The following is a 13,783-nucleotide window of genomic DNA, read 5'->3' as shown; positions in this document are numbered from 1 at the left end:
CCTGGTGCTCTTTATTTCTGTCTGCCATCTACACCTGCCAGTTACCTCTTGTTACCTCAGTCCTTTTGGCTCATCTTCACTTGAAATACTTATATTGGGAGAAGAGCAACAGAACAAAGGGGCCAGTTAGGAGGAGGATTTAAAGTTTCTGTCTCTTTGAGAGTCCCTGCCCTGTACTGAGGAACCACAGATGCTTTCTTTGCTGGGACTGGAGAGATGGCGCTGGCATTAAGAGTACCGACAACTCTTCCTGAAAACAGAAGTTCAATTCCCAGAATCCGAGAATCTGATGCCTTCTTCTGGCCCCCACAGGTACATGGTACCCAGATATGCATGCAGGTAAAACATCCATATACACAAAATAAAAATAAAATCTCGAAAACTTAATTAAAAAAGAAAGAATGCCCCACTGAAGGCAGAAATAGGAACTCACACCTTTTCTGCTGGCTGGGCTAGTCTACCTACTGAACTCCAGGACAGCCAAGGCCACACAGTGAGACCCTGTCTCAGACAACACCAACGCAGCTTCCCTGAAATAATTTTCATAAGTAAGTTAGATCCATAGTTTTTCTTACGGCTAACGTTTGACAATTTACTCAGTAAGTATTTATCGAATGTCTTTCTTGTTCTGGGCACCAGATACAACAATGGACAAAAAGAAATTCTTTCCCCCCTTCTGATGCCACTCATGCTGAAAGCAGAACTTTACACATGGTAGATAAGCACTCTGCCACTGAGCTATTTCATCAGCCTTTAAAAAAAAAAAAATCCCTTTCTGGAAGGAGAAGAGGGGCTGATACTGGGTGCAAAGTAAGTAAATAAATAAATCTTTAAAAAAAACCCTTTCTTATCTGGGCATGGTGGCTCACAGGCTTATATGAGTAAGCCCAGAACCAGAGAGACTGAGGCAGGATGGCTACCTACAGGTCCCGATCAGCGTGAGTTTACACAGTGGGCCTGTGTAAATGTACCCTGCGAGCCACCAGCAGAGACAGGGATCAGAAGGAAGGAAACAGAAAGAAAGGAAGAAAATCCCTTTCCTCCATGGAACGTATACACTTGCAACATTCCATCAGCTTCAAGTCACTATATACTAAAGATTGCTAATATAAAGAAATTCAGTGTTAACGCACACTGCTGTGTTATTCTTTAGAGACATGGTATATTTATTAAGTTTGGTTAATGTGTTCTTTCTTTTTAAAAAAAAGTGTCATTGTGAAGGATTTCAACCTGAGATCTGTATGAAAGGTAGGAGAGTGAAGGCTGGACGGAAATGCAGCAAGCACTGGAAGACAGCTTGTCAGAAGAGGCAGGCACTCACACACCCCAGCCACACCGACGCCCTCTGCGCAGTGCACAGTAGGTACTACTGGGCCTAGAACTCAGCCTAACCCCTTCACTCATCTATTTCTACTTGTGAGAGCTTCTTGGTTAAGTTTTGAAGGCATTTCTCTCATGAATTACAGTCTCCTCTGTTTTCCATAAGAATCTATGCTATGGTTACCACTTGATGAATTATTACCTGAGCCTCGTTTGTGTTCATCCTAATGTTCCTTCTCATTCACAGACCCAAAATTCTGAAAGGGGCTTACCCCATCTACTTAAACTAAAATTCCAAAATAAAATTATGATCAATAATGAGCCACATACACCCAGGGAAACCACAAAATACCAGTGTGGTTTCCAAAATAGTATTAACTTGCAAACATCACACAGAGGATGCATTCTCGATTATTACAAGACAATTGGTATGGGTAAGAAAACTGCAGTTGAATATAGTCAGATTTGTACATTATCATAAGATTTTACATATTATGGCTCAATTTAAAAACCAATTTTCAAATTGGTTTGTATTGCAATAATTAATCTTACTCATACTGGTAAATGCTGCTTAAATTGCCCAATGAGAGTTGCCCAAGTTTATGGGTCAATTTTAAACAAAGACATAACACATGTTACGTCCATCATTTAATAATATTGTTCTTGACGGAACTGACAGGCCTGTGATCCCAGATCTGCCTGATCTATGGAGTGAGTTTAAGGGAAGTCTGGGCAACTTAGCAACACCGTGTCTAACAATGAAGGGGCTGGAGATACAGCTCAGTGTAGAGCATGTCCCTAGTGTATGAGGCCTTAACGTCTATCCCTATGACTGAAAAAGAATGTTTGAAAACCCAGGCATGCTGGCACATGCCAGTAACTCCAATTTGTGAAAAGCTAAACCAGATGATGTGTCTGAGGCTGGCTTAGGGCTCTACAGCAAGACTGTCTTTAAGCATATAGTTTTCTAACTAAGGTTTGGGCTGGTCTTGCTTTTTCTCTTTGCAAGTTTAGAAGTTTCTAAACTTCTCTCACCCTCCCAACCTTTTTTGCTGTGGATCAAAGCCAAGGCCAGAGCCATGCTGAGACAATTCTCTGCCACTGAGTCATGCTCCAAACTCTTAGCTTTTAAATAAAAAAAAATGAGAGTGTGTGTTTCAATCCAACAACTACAACTATATTCCCATATTTAAATATTTAATTTTTACTAATCATTAAAGAACTCCTGAATGACACGCTCATTAAATGATTTTCCTAGGTAAACTCAAAGCCTCAATTAATAGATTATATATCATCCTGTGTAAACACAGCCCTGGACAGCACAGGCCTGTTTCTTCAGTTCATTTTCTATCTAACTTCACCCTGAATGACTCCCTCTTGGCCCAACCATAGAAAGCTAGACCAAGGAGATGACTTAGCAAGTAACAGTGTTTGGTGAGCAAGCCTAAAGAGTCTGAAAATTTGAGTTCCATCCACAGAGACCATGGCACATGCAGGTATGCACAAAAACACAAAACACAGTAAGTAAAAATAAAATTCAAATTAAAAACATTTTTAAAACCTGTGGAAAGTAAAGACTTTATTTAAGCTAACCACACAGGTTCATAAGCTTTAATATATATGGACTGAAGAAATGGTTCAGTGGTTCAGAGTACTCAGTACTCTTGCAAAGTACTCTGGTTGGGTTCCCAGCACCACAAACAGTGGCTCTAAACTGTCTGTAACTCCAGTTCCAGGGGGACTTGACACCCTCTTCTGACCTCTAAAGGTACTAGGCACTGAAGTAGACAAAACACTCATATACATAATAAATAAACAATAATCTCTACATACATGGGGAGGGCTGGAGGTGCGCCTTAGCAGTTAGAAGGACAGAGTTGTTTCCTAGCACCCACATTAGGCAGCTCTCAACCACCAGCCCAGGAGATCCAACTCCCTCTTGTCTTCTACCCATAATCTTGTGGCTCCACCCTCACTCATGTGTACAGATAGACAGACAGACAGACACACATACACAATTTAAAAATAAATCTTAAAAAAGTTTAAAAGCCTATGCAAAATAGAGGTGGGTGCTAAACAAGTTTCTACTAAATCAAAGAATAGGAAAAAAAAGACTGAAATGTTGCAACAAAATGTGTCTGGTGTTTCAAGAATTCAGCATCATGTGCCTATCAAGTTCAAATCTACCCTGAGAGGCCTGAGAATCTTTACTCCTCCCCCACAAGTGACTGCCTAAAGTAATGCCTCAGGTCATCTTCACTGATAAAGGGCCCTACAGGCAAAGGTCTGGCCTCGGCATTTACTACGTGAAAGCTGAATGACAAAGTCTCCTAAACTCAGGTCTCTGTTGGTCAACTTCTAGGAGTAATAGAAGCTATAATAATCAACAATAAAAAGATAGCTACATTGAGAGTTTATGTATCCTTAAGCTATGGTAAAGAATTGCCCTTCCACTACTATATCAACTAAAAAATTCAGGCCAAGAGAAGTGCAGTTTTCCATATTCCTTGCAAACACTCAGGCTCTACATTACAAAGTCAATGTTCGCCTTTAAAATTACATTTATTTAACTATTTATTTATTGTGAGAGACTGTGTATGCTACGTTGCACATGTGGAGGCCAGAGGACCACTCAGGGAAAATCAATTCTGTCCTTTTACTACGTAGGTCCTGGATCAGGTTGTCACACAAAGCAAGCACCTTTACTGCTGAACCATCTCGCCTGCCAATCCATCAATTAGCACCATTTAAGAAGCCATAATATGTCAGATGACCAAACCCATTAGTTTATTACACAAAACTGTAGAAAAATTAAATAAGGGCTATAAAATTTGCAAAATGTACTAGTAAGAACAGGTTTCTGCAAGGCAGTGATGCAAGCCTTTAATCCCAGCACTCGGGAGGCAGAGGCAGAGGCAAAAGGTTCTCTAAATTCCAGGCCAGCCTGGTCTACAGAGTGAGTTCCTAAGCAGCCAGGGCTACACAGAGAAACCCCTCTCTCTCTCTCTCTCTCTCTCTCTCTCTCTCTCTCTCACACACACACACACACACACACACACACACACACACACACACACACACAAAAACCAACAGCTTCCAAGAAAGCCAATTCCATTTCAAAGTGTTCTGGTAAGGTAGTATGAACTAGAGTCCATAACAAGAGCAAGTCTATCCACTAATCAAATACTCCTCACAGGTGTGTACACAAGAGAGCGCTGAAGTTGACCAGACAGAAATTGTTTACTAAAAAAATGTGCTTTCCTTAACAAATTGTTTCAGTTAAAAAGTGATCACTGCTCTTTTTATAGGACACTACACTGAGCAAATGGCAATGGCAGAAATGAGACGTCAGGGTCCCCAACAGGCTCAACCCGCTCTCACGCCATTTAATTCTGTTCCTGTCCTCTCTCTCTCAATCTCTCTCTGTCTTGTCTGTCTGTCTGTCTGTCTGTCTGTCTGTCTGTCTCTCTCTCTCACACACACACACACACACACACACACACACACACACACACACACACACACACAGTTCAAGGAATTGAATCCAGAGCCTTGAGTATGATAAGCAAATGCTCTACACTATCCCCTAATTTATACTCTATTTAAGGGAGAAAATAACACACACAGTAACTACAAGAAAAAGAATAAAAATAACACTGGATTAGAAAATATGTGCTATTAATTTTTTAATGTTTACAAACATTCAGACATAGGCTTTAGTTCTACTGCAATATTACTGTAAGTTATCACATATTTGCTCCTCTCTTAGACTGCCCAGATTGTTCCTCAGGAATATGACTCATGCCTTGAAAATCCCCAATATTCTCTTTGCCTCTTGAAGATCAAGATGTGGAGCTCTCAGCCACTTCCCTGGTCGGCTACCCACTGCTGCCTGTATTGGAACATAGGCAGCATTATGGACTCCAACCCTATGAAAACATAATCCCTAAATAAACTTTCTTCTCTAACAAACAAAACAAAATAAAACAAAACAAAACAAAACAAAAAAACCATTTAATCTGGTCATGGTAAATGTTCAAAAACTGTGTCCTTAATCATCAGAGAAAAGTACACCAGAGAGAAATCACTACTTACAGATTAAATCAACCAGAGTGCAAGCCCTGTGCTAGATGAAATACTTCCACAATTATTGACCTGTATGATCTCTGATAAAGGGAGGTTAGTTAAATACCAAAAGTTGAGAGGTACCTAGGCAAATGGTAAATATTTGCTCTAAACTACAACATTCTATTTAGTAAAGTATACAAAAGAGTGGCACTTTAATGCTGTAAATTTGAGATAAGTTAGCCTGGGCTAAGATCTTGTCTCAAAGAGAAAGCTGGGGAAACATTTTGAAAGTCACAGATAATTTATTAAGAAATAGGGACCAGAGATAGTTTAGGGGTCCAGGATTTTCAGCCCCTAGAGAAATAAAGCCCATTCATAGGACTATTATAATCATCAAACAAATGGTCATGGAAAGTTGGGGAGGGAGAAGAGAACTCAGTGACTAATAAGGAAAAAGAGGGGCAAATCAGAAATATGTCCAATACTGAATGACAGGCTGAAGAGATGACTCAGAACCTAAGAACTGTGATGGTTTTTCTTGGTTGTCAACTTGACCACACCTGGAATTAACTAAACCTACACCTATGAGGGATTTTTAAATTAAATCATTTGAAGTAAGAAGACCCATTTCTAACCTGAATTTAGATCCACATTTAATCCAGGTCTTTTGAGGTGGGAAGATCCACCTTTAATCTGGACCACACCTTCTGCTGGCAGTCTATATAAGGGAGAGGGAGAAGGAAGATTGCTCTTTGGCTCTCTCCCTATCAAGTCCATTCCTTCACTGGACTTGCTTCATTTGGAACCTGCTTCTTCAGGATTCCAGCATATACTAAAGACCAGCTGAGACATCCTGCTCCATGGACTGAACAACTAACTACTGGACTCTGGACATCTACTGGATTTGTGGACAATCATTGTGGGCAATCATTGTGGACAATCATTGTGGACTAGCTGGACCACAACGTGTAAGCCATTCTAATCAAATCAATTCTGTAAGTTCTGTTTTTCGAGAGAACCCTGACTAGTAACCTCCAAGAACACTGACTGTTCTTCCTGATGACCTGGGTTCAGTTCCCAGCACCCACAAGGTGGATCACAGCCATCTCCATCTCCAGTTCCAAAGAACTGAGACCCTCTTTGGTCATCCATGAGCATATACATGTACAGACACATATACACAGTGACTGAAGTGACTAGAAGAACAGTAGTGGCAGAGATAGACTCTGATTCTAGTTGAGAGAACAATCTGATATCATGAATTGGATAAGGAAGTAAATCTCTAGTATGCAAGCAAGCAGAAATCATGGCATGAAAGTTTGAGTAAAAACCTTTAACAGGTAGTAAGACAATGTCCAAACGAGTAAGCATTTGCTGTGCAAATTTGAAGACCTAAATTCAAATCCCTACTACCCAAGAAAAACTGGAAATGATAGAGCACGGTCTGCAAGCCCAATTGATGCTGTACAACAAAATAGAAGGCAGAAATAGAACCCCAAATATCATTGGCCAGTTGGTCTGGCATACCCAGCTGCAAATAAGAGAGACCCTATCTCAGACAGGTAGACCTATACCATGCATGTATGTATCTTGGCATGAGCCTAATCTGGCTCATACAAACACAACATGTACACACACACACACACACACACACACACACACACACACACACACACGCACACACAATACCAACTGAGAATCCCTATGATTACTAAAAATCTAATGAAAATGAACACATTTGATTGATCTAAATACTACTCTCCACTAAATCAAAGCCTTAGAACAATTTCTAATTCTAGAGCTCTAGCCTGAAAAATTTAAGATGAGTTTGGAACAACTTCTTGAGGTCCTCAAAGATCAAGAGACATGTCAAAATGGCAGAGTGAACAGAATGAAAGGCTGGAACAGAGTAAACATTTAACAGTCTAAACATCAAATAAATAGTAATAGAAGATTACAATTGTGGCAAGCAAACTTTAACATGCTCCCCTAATGGCTTCTCCCTTCTAGCGTCCATGCCCTTAGTGAGCCCCACTCCCTGTATGGGGAGGACCTAAAACCTTCATCCTAGAGGAGTCTGGCAAAGGTAATCAGACACCATGATTAGGTTACAAAAAGTTAACTACCATCTTAAAGACTGAATGGCCTGCTTGGTGCATGATTTAATGAAGCAAAGCAGTCATACTGTAGAGGTCCACATGGCAAGGAATAAAGGGTGGCCTTCAGCCAACCACCAGCTAAGAATCGAGGCTCTCAGTCCAATAGCCCTTGAAGAAAGAATTCTGCCAACTACCTTGAAAGCTTGGGAGTTACTTCTTCCTCAATCAAGACTTCAAATTAGACAACCAACACTTTTGTCCCTGTGTGAGATCTTGAATTAGAGATGCCAGGTCAGCCTGTGCCCAGACCTGTGACTCCAAAAATCGAAGATATTAAATGATTCCTATTAATGTTCTAGGCATATTAGTAATCTTGATTATGACAAACACTTCACAATGACTGTGTGTATGAAAACATGTATATTATGCAAATATTTCACTTTAATTGGCCAAATATAACAGAATGAAGAAGACAGAATGGAGAAAAGAGACAGACATGAAAAATTTCCATAAAGAGGCCTGAGTCTAAGCCAAGGCATAGCACAAATCTCAATGTAATGGTCAACACTCTTGAGCTAATGGAGACTTAAAAACAAGTATGGGCCAGTGAGACGGCTCAACAAGTGAAGGTGCTTGCTAAATGAAGCTTGAAGGCCTGAATTCAAGAGGCCTGACACAGTAGAGAGAACGGACTTTCAAAAACTGACCTTAAAATTGACCTTTGATTTCCATGTGCAATACAACACACACACACACACACACACACACACACACACACACACACACACACACACAAATATGCATGTGTGCCTCAACACTAATAAACTAATAAACTTAAAAAAAAGAAGGTCATTTAAAAAACTTCTGGTCAGGGATGGTAGCTCATATCTCTTAATTCCAATACAGAGAAAGATTGGGAGGTAACTGTGGACTAGGTAATGAGACCCTATCTTGAGAAAACAATCCAAATTTTCATTTTTGTATATTTTGAAAAATTATATATCTCTTTAACTTTCTCTTACCTAAAATTGCTGGGGCTAGAACTGCGGATGGGTCGGGAGGTTAGAATATTATATGTGCATGAATTTATTGAGATAACTTAAGGACAGAACCCAAGCTTAAACAACTTCCTAATTTCCTATGGCTACCCACGAGTCACTTTCGCCGTCTGCTATGTCTTCCACCATTGCTGGCTGCTGTCTCTCCCTTACTATCTTCACCTTTCCCTCAGACTTTGTTCAACTTTTATTCCCAAATTTCAAGTTTGAATTATCAGTATTTATAAACTATCCTAGCGGGGAGAAACCAACACAACTAAATACTCTGCTGTCTACAGAGAAACCAGTAACAGATGAGCAGCCACTACCCTAGGAAGACATGACTGACCACAGCACACATTTCTCTGACACAATTACCATGAACTAGAGAACTGGCAACAAAAGACATTTATTACTGTGTAGTTATAGTCAACATACTATACTAATTAAAATTCAAACTATGCTAATTGGTATTACTTAACTGAATTGTAGTAAATGCAATTTCTGTAAATTAGAGTGGTGCAAAATGAGAACTTACAGAACTTAACATTTAAATTGAGCGTTTGCTTTGGGATTTTTTATTTTGCTGAGAGAGTATCTTACTATGTAGCCCAGGCTGGCTTAGAGTTCACTATAAAGGACAGGAGATACAGTTACAGGGCATCTCACATGACTGTTACAAGTAAAGAGGGGCTCTGAGTAAACGACAGACAGCAGACTTCAAACCACTATGATGGTTTGAACATGCTTGGCCCTGAGAGGCACTAGGAGGTGTGGCCTTGTTGGAAGCCTTGTTGGGAGTAGGTGTGGCCCTTTTGGAGGAAGTGTGTCACTGCAAGGCTGGGCTTTGAGACCCTACTCCTAGCTCCTAGGAGATAGTCCTCTCCAGGCAGCAGCTGGATCAAGAGTTAGAACTCTCAGCTCCTTCCTTCTCCAGCACCATGTCAGTCTGAATGCTGCCATGCCCCCACCTTGATGATAAAGGACTGAACCTTTGAACCTATAAGTCAGCCCTAATTAAATGTTGTCCTTTATGAGAGTTGCTTGGTCATGGTGTCTCTTCACAGTGATGGAAACCCTAACTAAGGCAACCATGGTATCAGCCACAAGCCAGGAACACCAGGTTGGCTATGGGAAGCAGTATTTTAAGCTAATGCTAATGCACAATGGCAGATTATGCAGTCCTAATGGACAGAAATGAGGTGACCCATAGAACTGGACTAATATTCTACAGGGAGGGGCAGCTTCCATCAGTAACATAAAGAAGGAAACCTAGGTATAGTAAGACTATATACTTGAAGAAACCCACAAGAGAATTTATAAAAGATACAGAGATGAGAATTGAAGAGCATGTATCTTGAAGGAAAAGCCTTCAGATAGCTCAACAGGGAACTCACCTTCTCAAGTCTGTGCTTGAGTATGAAGCTCTTTTTTTTGTTTTTTGTTTTTTGTTTTTCTTTTTTTCAGAGCTGGGGACCGAACCCAGAGCCTTGCGTTTGCTAGGCAAGCGCTCTACCGCTGAGCTAAATCCCCAACCCATGAAGCTCTTTTTAACAAAGTAAAACTCTACAGAGATCAGGCAAACAAAGACAACAGAGCCTATAGGCACCACAACTAGAAATCACCCAAACCCTGGGGTTTGGGGGGGGGGTAGGTGGGGGACGGGAGTCTTCTGTTCTGACTAGCCAGACTAAAGAAACCTAGATGAGACATTCAAAAGAAACTAAAAATGCAACTTAGCCCCAAGAAGCCACATGAAACCTATCCTAACTAATCTGAAGACTCCATGACATCAGCATAAAGCTGATTTGCCAAAAGAAGCTCAATAATTTCTAAAGGGAAAATAAATACAGATGTTAAACAATATAACGTTCAGTGTCCACACTAAACTGAAGGTGGACATGGTGGCACAAACCTGCAACCCCCTCATCAGGAAGCTAAGAACAGTTTGGAACCTAGAAAGATTCGTTCTGCTTCAAAACAAAATGAGAAGTTTCCAAAAGAAAAATACAAAAGCTGAAAGGGTAGTTTTACAAGATAGGATTTTTCCCCCTACAGATTAAGAGAAAAAAGTGAAAAAATAAAAATATGAAAATTAAGTCGGTAGGTAGTAGCACATGTCTTTGGTCCCAGCACTCAGAGGCAGAGGCAGGCAACTCTGAGTTTAAAAGTAGCCAAGTCTACAGAGCAAGTTTTAGGATAGCCAAGGTTACACAGAAAAACCCCGCCTCTAAAAACCAAAAACAAAAAACAAAAAAGGAAGGAAGGAAGGAAGGAAGGAAGGAAGGAAGGAAGGAAGGAAGCAACCAAGCAAGCAATACACAGAATGATGCACCAAGAGGTGGAGACTAAGAAAATAACAGGACTGGAGAGATACTGCAGAGTTAAGAGCACTGAGCCTTTCCAGAGAAACAGGGTTCAATTCCCAGCACCTACACAGCAGCTCACAATTTTGTGTAACTCCATTTACAGTCCATCTGTGCTTCTCACACAAACACACATGAAGGCAAAACACCAATGCACATAAAATAAAAATAAATTAACTAGCCATTAAAAAAAGAAAAGAAACCTCAGTGACTTTTAAACTATGAAGTAATGTGACATGTATGTATGTATATATGTATATATATAAACTAGTGTAACATGTATAATTAGTCACAGAGAAAACATGAGGGGAAGGGCAAAAAACAAGCAGAAAAAACTGCAAACAAACAAAAAAAAAAAGCAGAAACTATCTCTGGGGGCTCTGTGGGTTAACTCACAGTACAGTGCCTGTGTAAACATGAAGCCCTGAGCTTGGTTCTCAGCACCCATGTAAAAAGCCATGCGTGGTGGTATGTGTTGCTGGGTTTTTTTTAACTGTTTATTTATTTTATATATATGAGTACACTGTTGCTGTCTTCAGACACAGCAGAACAGGGCATCAGATCCCTCTACAGATGGTTGTGAGCCACCATGTGGGTGCTAGGAATTGAACTCAGGACCTCTTTAACCTCTGAGTCGTCTCTCCAGCCTGGTGGTGTGTGTTTACAAATACCAGGGCTGGAGAGGTGGGGGCAGGCAGAGCTCACTGAGCAGCCGGCCTATGCTGCCTCAAGAATTAATACAGGGCTCTTGAGAAGTGATACCTGAAGCTGACTTCTCGACTCTACACATATGTACACATATGTACACACCTTCACATGGCACATTCACAAATAACTTTTGTGCAAAATAAATGTTGCAAAATTAAAAGCTTGTCTTGTATGTAGGAAGCACTGAGTCCATTCCCAGGTGTGATGACAAAAACAAGGAGGAAGAGGAGGAGGAGGGGAACAAGAGGAGGAGGAGGAGGAGGAGGAAAAGAAGTAAAAGTAAGGGGTTGGGGATTTGGTAAGGGGTTGGGGATTTGGCTCAGTGGTAGAGCGCTTGCCTGCAAGCGCAAGGCCTGGATTCAGTCCCCAGCTCTGAAAAAAAAAAAAAAAAGTAAAATAAAGTTCCTAGGAGAAGTTCACACCGGAAGCTGAGACAGAAGCTTGAGAACTTCTACAGCTCAACAACAACAAATAAAGCCCAGTCCCCAAATTTAAAACGGGCAGAAACTCGAGGACTTCTCTATGGCTGTGGGATTCAATCTGTGGGTCATGACCCCTCTAGGGGTTGAACTACCCTTTCACATGAGTCGCATATCTGATACTTATATTACAATTCATAACAATAGCAGAATTACAGATGTGAAGTAGCAACAAAAATTATTTTATGGTTGGGGTCACCTCAACATGAGGAGCTATATTAAAAGATCACAGCATTAGGAAAGTTGAGAACCACGACTCTACAAGGATATGTAAATGAAGAACACATGAAAAGATTGTTCAATATTAAGAAAACAAAACTCAGAACATACATTCCATACCCAAGTAGGACAGCAACTTAAAAGACACTGGAGTCAACCAGATTCTTCAGCAGCAAGAGGCATGCAGAGATGACCAGAGGTTTTGGCCCTCATGTCAAAGTACAAAACAATCCCAGGACAGAAACTGAGAGTAGAAAGTATTTAAAATCAGGAACCTTTAACATGTAGCTGGGGAAAATATAAAATAGTTCAGAAATTGTGGAAACAAGCTTAGCAAATCTGAAAGGTAAATGTAGAATAACCATGACTATACTGCAATCCTGCTTACTTGTATACACATGAAACAACTGAAAACAGTGCTTAATCCATACATTACACATGTTCACAGCAGTGTTTCTTCCAAATAGTCAAAAGGTTCAAATGGCCTACATAATTGAGTGAAAAATGAAATTGTACTATATGTTAACTAAAACAGTATTTAGTAATTAAAAACAAGTTGATACATGCTACAACATGAATCCCCCCCCCAAAAAAAGTAGTAAGCTAAGTAAAAGAAGCCAGAAACAAATTATAAAATATACAGACCAGGAAACACATATAGACAGAACATTGACTGGCAATTGCTGTGGAGGAGAAATAGAAACTTCGTAACAGATAATAAATTTTACATGGTATAATGGAAGTATCCTGAAATTAGAGATTGTGAATATATAATTTTAACTATAACTAACATTTCAAAATGCATATTACAGGGCATGGAAATGGACATCTATGGTTCATACACTCAGAAAGCTGAAGCGGAAGGATAGGTTCAAAGCTAGCCTGGGCTACAGAGCAAGACCTTGTCTTAAAAAAGAAAAAGAAAATATTTTAATCTCTAAAGGAACAATTGAAACAAAATTCCTGGGCTGGAGAGATGGCTCAGCGGTTAAGAGCACTGACTGCTCTGCCAGAGGTCCTGAGTTCAATTCTCAGCAACCACATAGTGCCTCACAACCATCTGTGTTGGGATCCAATGCCCTCTTACTGGTGTGTCTGAAGACAGCTACAGTGTACTCATACATGTAAAGGGAATAAATAATTCTTTAAAAAACAAAAAAGTTCCTACTATGCCAACAAAAGAAACAGAATACCAAAAACGTAACTAATCCATTAAATGCATGTTTAAAAACAGATAAGACAAATAGAAAAATGATGGTTTAATCATGTCAATATCTACATTTAGATGTGTCTGTGTATGTGTACACTACATAATAACAAATCACTAGTCACACATGACTATTGTACACTTGAATGATGATATATTCAAAATATAGCACCCACTGAATTTATTTTGTAAAGGTAAAATACCATTAACAACTTTACACTGAATTCATGTTGAAATGATAGTATACTCAGTCAAGATACATTATAAAAATGTGAATTGC

At 39.9% G+C, this 13,783-nt stretch overlaps 1 protein-coding gene across 6 annotated transcripts in view; it reads right to left on the bottom strand.

Moving 5' to 3' along the window:
- Btrc (beta-transducin repeat containing E3 ubiquitin protein ligase) overlaps positions 1–13,783 on the bottom strand; it is a 165,070-nt gene that overhangs the window by 110,567 nt on the left and 40,720 nt on the right. The window contains exon 1 of one of the 6 annotated variants that reach the window (XM_032892068.1): positions 12,408–12,540. The exons of the other annotated variants lie outside the window; for them this stretch is intronic. The gene's annotated coding sequence lies outside the window, so the exon portion shown is untranslated. Of the gene's footprint in view, positions 1–12,407; positions 12,541–13,783 lie in introns of those variants that run through there. 6 annotated transcript variants of the gene reach the window in all.

The sequence above is a fragment of the Rattus rattus genome, chromosome 2 (assembly GCF_011064425.1).
Source record: "Rattus rattus isolate New Zealand chromosome 2, Rrattus_CSIRO_v1, whole genome shotgun sequence".
Lineage (NCBI taxonomy): Eukaryota > Metazoa > Chordata > Mammalia > Rodentia > Muridae > Rattus > Rattus rattus.
This window is presented reverse-complemented; position numbering and strand designations above follow the sequence as displayed.